The 6,909-nt window shown below is 36.7% G+C and overlaps 1 long non-coding RNA gene across 1 annotated transcript; it reads right to left on the bottom strand.

Annotated features, from left to right (window-relative positions):
* Positions 1–2,615: 2,615 nt before the first annotated feature.
* On the bottom strand, positions 2,616–5,354 carry LOC135217069 (uncharacterized). The gene is made up of 4 exons (XR_010315036.1): positions 5,114–5,354; positions 4,856–4,937; positions 3,472–3,690; positions 2,616–2,792 (listed from the first exon to the last, which is right to left on the bottom strand). It is a non-coding gene; the product is annotated as an uncharacterized LOC135217069 (long non-coding RNA).
* Between the last annotated feature and the right edge of the window lie 1,555 nt (positions 5,355–6,909).

Below are 6,909 nucleotides of genomic sequence, written 5' to 3'. Positions count from 1 at the left end.
CGCAAAGAAGATAGTGTAGCATGATAATTGCTTTGTGTGATGAAAAGAGAATATGGTGCAAAGAATGGCTGTAAAATAAATTTATTTGGTTAACGTACGTCTGCCAGGGTCGAAGCTCAGGCCATCGGGCACCACCCATGTAAATTGCCTCGGAGGGGGGGGACCCATCGGGCCCAATCTGGGGGACGGTTTGCCCACGTTCAAGTGCCCCCGTTAGGCCCCGTCCACACGGTCGAGCTTTGGTCGACGAACTTTGTCCGATGTGACGTCAGAAGCGGAGAAACGGCGGGAAAAGTCAGAACTTAACCGTAGTTTCTCTGCTTCTGACGTCACATCGAACAAAGTTCGTCGAGCAAAGCTCAGCCATGTGGACGGGGCCATAGAGGGGAGGTCCGCCGATCAGACCCGGTCGTGTGGACAGGCCTTTGACAGGATTCATGGAAAATTCATTGCCCACGTTCATGGAAGGTATCACAAAACTAGGTATTATTACAGTTTCAACCATTATGGGAAATCTATTATATTGATATTTTTCCCGAGTAAAGCACGTGATAACAAAACACTTCTTCTCAATACATTATTGTCGCTAATGCATACTTACAGAGAAAAAAAAAGATTAAGTTTTTACCTCGAATTTTTCCTAAGTCGGGAGAGGTGTTTCCTCTACGGTAATGTTTACTTTTAATGAGCCCTCTAACTTACTTTCTTACGCAAACAAAAGCAGTTCCAGTTACTCATTATTGGCTGAGAGGTGTGACATCGTTATGACGTCATGGGTTTCATAACCAATTACGAATGACTTGAGTCGAAAACTAAGTTTCACTAGCATTTCAGCGGAGTAATAAAGTTACCTGTCTAGTGTCCACTGGTATCCTTGTTTGACTGAATACTCGAATAATGAAGCAAAAAACGGCATTTTGTCTTCCTGTACCTATGGCAGAGGTAGTGGCTGGCCCTTCTGGCATTAATTTTGACAGACCTTCGATTTCCTACCGATTGTTTGCAGTGTAATGTGGTCGTCGGGTACCTGGCCACTTCCTACTTTAAGTTGCATGTCAGGGAACCTTGCAACGGCTTCACGTTTTCCCTCAAAGCAGCAGCACATTTTTATCAACCAACAGTTTAAGGTAAGCTTCATTAATTTACAGAGTATATTATAATGGTGGTAGTATAACGATGTATACAGCAGTACCATCACTTTGGATTTGGTTTGATGGATGTTAGGTAGTGGCCTTAAGGGGGGTCGCAGGGGGGCGGAGCCCCCCCGCTAGGCCTAGGTAGGGGTACAGGGCCCTAGGTAAGGTTAGGTGGTTGTATTAGGTTCGGTAGTGCCCCGAAAATCACTGTGGCCTTAAGGGGGGGTCGCAGGGGGGCGGAGCCCCCCCGCTAGGCCTAGGTAGGGGTACAGGGCCCTAGGTAAGGTTAGGTGGGTGTATTAGGTTCGGTAGTGCCCCGAAAATCACTTTTCTCCTCCTCCCCCCACCCAAAAACCCCGTTTCCCACTGGGATCCCCCATAATTGAAGTAGTAGTAGGTTTATGCTTAGATTTTGTGTGTAAGAGTAACTCTGTTTCTTTTTTATTCATTTCCTCATGTTTCTATGCGATGTGCAACACCAATCTGGTCGTTTTTTTGCCGTTTTTCGTCGTTAATACTTGAAAAACGGGTGCGGCCTTCTCCTGGACATTTACCTTTTTTCTGGAAAAAAACTTTTTTTTTTTTTTTTAACTCCAATTACATAGTAAATCTCTAAATCGGATGGTTTGCAGTCAAAATAAATGTTAAATCCGTTGGAACTACATTATTTCTGATGCAACAAATATATTTTTATTCCAGTTTTCCCATAATGGTTGAAACTGTAATTTTACCCAAAACTATTGCCAGTATCCGGGAGTAACATTACAAACGCATTGTCAGTATTCAACAGTAACTTCCAAACTCACTGCTTTTGCAAGAGTATCAAACTTACTGTCAGTTTTTGAGTAACATTCACTGCTTGCTTGTATTCATAGCTTATGTTCAAGATCAACCTCATGACGTGTTCATAGATATACTCACTGATTATATTAATCAGAAACTCACTGCCTGTATTAATCAGAAACTCATTGCACGTATCAGTAACAAACTCGCAGCCTGTATTTATCATTAAACCCATTGCCAGTATCAATAAACTTTGCCGGTTTTAATCAGATCAACAAACTCACTGCCTGTATTAATCAGAGTAACAAACTCACTGCCTGTATTAATCAGAGTAACAAACTCACTGCCTGTATTAACCAGTAACAAACTCACTGCCTGTATTAATCAGAGAAACAAACTAAAGTGTTATCGGGTTGCATCAAATACACTGCTTATGCTATGTAAGCAGAAGATAAAAATTAACAAACAAGAGACAAACTTGACTACTTCCAACTGGGAGAAAACGTATTCCTGTTATTCTATGCAGACAATATCCATGACATTAAATTTTCTTACTTTAAAAACTAAAAAAAAATACTTTAGTGCTGTCTGTTAAAAGGAGCTTTTGAGTTCCTAGCTATGAGTTCGCTAAAATAATTATATGCTAATATCAAGGCTGGAGAGACTAATTACGGGTCAAAAGAAAACAGATTCAACATTAAATTTCTTTATTACAACAGCAGTTTACAGACTGTCCTTATCGAAGGGAATACTAGGTTCTTAATGTTAAGTATAAAACCAAGTCTAAGGCCTGAAAGTGTCCCGATAGTTCCAAGATGATGGCTCTTGACCTTTCTTCACTTCAAGGTTCCATCCTTTAAACGAAAGGCCACCCTAGGGGAAAAAATGCTAAAATGTAGGGAGCGATGTATTGCAAGCTCAAAGTCAGATTTACTCAAAATCCAAAAGTCAGATTTACTCAAAAAACAAAAGTCAGATTTACTAAAAATCCAAAAGTCAGATTTACTAAAAATAAAAAATCCAAAAGTCAAAAGATCGTTTCTCACTCAAAGTCAGATTTACTAAAAATCCAAAAGTCAGATTTACTCAAAATCCAAAAGTCAGATTTACTCAAAATCCAAAAGTCAGATTTACTCAAAATCCAAAAGTCAGATTTACTCAATATCCAAAAGTCAGATTTACTCAATATCCAAAAGTCTGATTTACTCAATATCCAAAAGTCTGATTTACTCAATATCCAAAAGTCTGATTTACTCAATATCCAAAAGTCTGATTTACTCAATATCCAAAAGTGATTTGCCAAAATCAAAATTCTGATTAATCAAAAGTCAGATATACTCAAATTAAAGTCCAGATTTACTCAAAAGTACAAATAATCTTTAAAAAAAACTTATAATCTCAAACGATATTCGCACTTCTAAGAAGATCACTTTAATAATTGCAGATCAATTTAAAAAGGGCCATGCCTGTTCAGTCATTGAGGGTATAATTCACTTTCGCAGACTCTGTACACCAGGACCCTTGGATCTGCATTACACCAACTTAACTTTACCTTCAGCTAGGAGGCCAGCAGCTAAGATATTAGAACTCGATCCTCTTCCTCCGCCGTGAATGTTACTCTACCTCTGGCCCCCACACGATGTGCTTATTTGCTCATCTTCAATTTGGTACACCTTGCGATAACCAGTGACTAAAAGACGTCCCCTCAGCCGCCTTAATCCATCAGCACCTCAGGGGAACTAAGTTTGCAAAAAGGGACTGATCACTCGACCTGCCAAATATAATCTAAGTTAATGTGGTAGTGGTGGTATTCTGGTGGTGGTATTCTGGTGGAGGTATCTGATCATCTTCCACTACCCCGTCAGGTCTGACTTATGTCAACTAATGACTCGTCCAAGAATCGTAGATGGGGAAGTCCATGTACATACAAATTCAAGGGTTAACTAAATATGCACATTTCCTTAAAATTTTCGTTGGAGATTAAAATTTTTGAAGCAGTAGTACACATCCACACATTACTCTGAACAAACTGTCATGGAAAATTTTGCATGGATTTTGACGATTTACAAGAGATTAGGTATTGGGTGAGCAAGCCCTACTATCGTAAATGACCCGTGCATTTAGGGAACTTCCTATAACCCGATTACCAGAACTTTTCGGTGGTGAGAAAGGAAATACCAAGTTCGAATCCTCTTAGTCTATAAATACTGTCTAACGCCAATTTAACGCTCTAAAACTTAAAATTCGTGAAAAACCTAATTGAATATTGGCCAAAACTTAAAAGACAACCTAACCACAGACTTAATCCATTTTCAGGAGGCTAAAATTCTAAAGTAAAACATACCAAGACGACAAACCTGTACATACATTTACTTTCAGTGCTGAAGATTACCGTTTGATGGCAGGCAACCATTCTTCATTTCCTCAAACCTTAAGAGAAATTCAGCAATCTTAACGGAGTGGGAAGTAGCCAAGCACATTTTACATCTAATGCCTATCTGGACTCACAAGAAAACTAAGCATTAAGTCAAAACTTACCTCCTGAAACAAAGTTTCATTAGTTGGCTTAAAATCCACCCAAGAAATCTGCATAGTAGGTCTTACGACCTACTATGCAGAACATGGGTGGCTCCTCCACCCCTATAGGGGCGCTGCCCCTAAAGGGATGGAGGATAAGGATAAGGTAAATTTGTTCAAGAACAGTATATAGTAATTAAAAACTTTAATTATAAAATTAAATTAAATTTATGCCAAAAATAAAAGAAACTTCACCGTAAACATTTAAAAAGTACATTTATGACATTAAACAAAACCAGTAAGTTTGTGACAAATTAAAAAAGAAAGTTTATGAAAACTTAAAAATTAGATTTACAAAACGGCAAAAATTTGACAAAATATCACAAAACAAAACAGGGGAAAAAATACCTCTTACATACCGGTTGCTAAAGAGCAGCTTATCAAATGATGCTTTACCAGTAGAACAGGAACTTTAAATCAAATTTCGTTTCCAAACAAATCCTGTGAAAGACAAGCTTTAGAGCGGTGCGTAACTTTACTCTAACTTGTAAATTTAGGGCCACACAAGTTGATAGGATTGCAAATGATTTGTAAGAGACTTAACACGCCGCAAGATTCGAAAGTCATCTGAGCACTTGCACAATATTACCAGTGATATAGTAAAGTTTCAGTGTTACCTTGCAGAAGACCGGGGTTCATTATAACTTGACCAACGACGTGACGAAAATCAACAGAAGTCTTTAGCGCAAACTGCAGTCAAGTCGCGTAATAAATGGTTTTTTCGTCAACACTTGACAACGCGACCAATTACGAGAAGAATCGAGAAGAAATTGAATACAACGCTCTGGAGGAAAAACCGATGGCTAAGGAAACTCATGTTAAACGTCTACAACCACCCAGGACAGAACGATGTTACCGTCGAAGGTCCGAAAATTCAGATGATTTGTCCGAACTGGAACGACGTTGTCGTTTGGCAAGGACTCTAAAGTCTTAGCAGTGTCTTGCTTCTTGGAACATGACCGAATACGATTCAAGGATACCTTGAGATCGCTAATTCTTTTACTTGTCTTTAATGGAAGTTTAAAATACCGCGCATGATGAACAGATTTTCCTGAACTTAACCCTTAATTTCTTTTAGGGCTCACGGAATAATCTGCAGCATCAGCCTGCCGATATATAATGAAATATTCTATATATATATATATATATATATATATATATATATATATATATATATATATATATATATATATATATATATATATATATATATAATTTGTGTGTGAGCGTGCACGCGCATGTGTACCTTGTAACTGGATACCTTACATAATACTTGCTACATTTTTATATGATTGCAACCAAATACAATTGAATATTACTATAATTAAACGTGCTTAGCTCTTGCATTGAAAACCCTCGTTTTAGGCATCTTTTTTATATATAATTTCTACTGATTTTTTTTTTCGTTTTCCTTTTGTTTCACATACAAATGTTTCATTCTGCGATACACACACACACACACACACACACACACACACACATATATATATATATATATATATATATATATATATATATATATATATATATATCTATATATATATATATATATACATATATATATATATATATATATATATATATATAGATATATATATATATATATATATATATATATAATATATATATATATATATATATATATATATATATATATATATATATATATATATATATATATATGAATAATTATCACTTCACCGAAATTTATATAAATCCTTCGAACTACAAATGTCTTTTAATATCTAATTCGCTCTACCTCAGAATTGATATATTTTCATACATGTACCAAAGGGGAATTTTTTGTTGATAATAATTTCGTACCCTGATGGGATCGAACCATCGTCCAGCGGACAGGCACGAAATCAAGACGACATTGACGTTACTGATTCGGCTAACAGTGAGGCTATAAGTTTATACTGATTCTGACCTTACAAATCACCGTCAAACTCAGTTTTTTCGTAATTAGAATCGATATGTTAGCAAATTCAAACATTTGACAAACGTAGCCATGTTATGAATAATTATCACTTCATCGTGATTCATATAAATCATTCGAGCTACAAATGTCTTTTAATATCTAATTCGCTCTACCTCGGAATTGATATATTTTCATATATGTACCGAAAGGGAATTTTTAGTTAATAATAATTTCGTCCTCTCATGGGATCGAACCATCATCCAGCGGACAGGCACGAAATCAAGACAACAATGACGTTACCGATTCGGATAACAGTGAGGCTATAAGTTTATACCAATTCTGACCTTACAAATCACCGTCGAACTCGGTTATCAACTAAAAATTCCCCTTCGTTACATATATGAAAATATATCAATTCTGAGGTAGAGCGAATTAGAAATTAAAAGATATTTGTAGCTCCAATGATTTATATGAATCAAGGTGAAGTGATAA

The sequence above is a fragment of the Macrobrachium nipponense genome, chromosome 7 (genome assembly GCF_015104395.2).
Source record: "Macrobrachium nipponense isolate FS-2020 chromosome 7, ASM1510439v2, whole genome shotgun sequence".
Taxonomy (NCBI): Eukaryota; Metazoa; Arthropoda; class Malacostraca; order Decapoda; family Palaemonidae; genus Macrobrachium; species Macrobrachium nipponense.
Note: the sequence above shows the minus strand (reverse complement) of the source record. Positions and strands in the feature narration are given on the sequence as shown.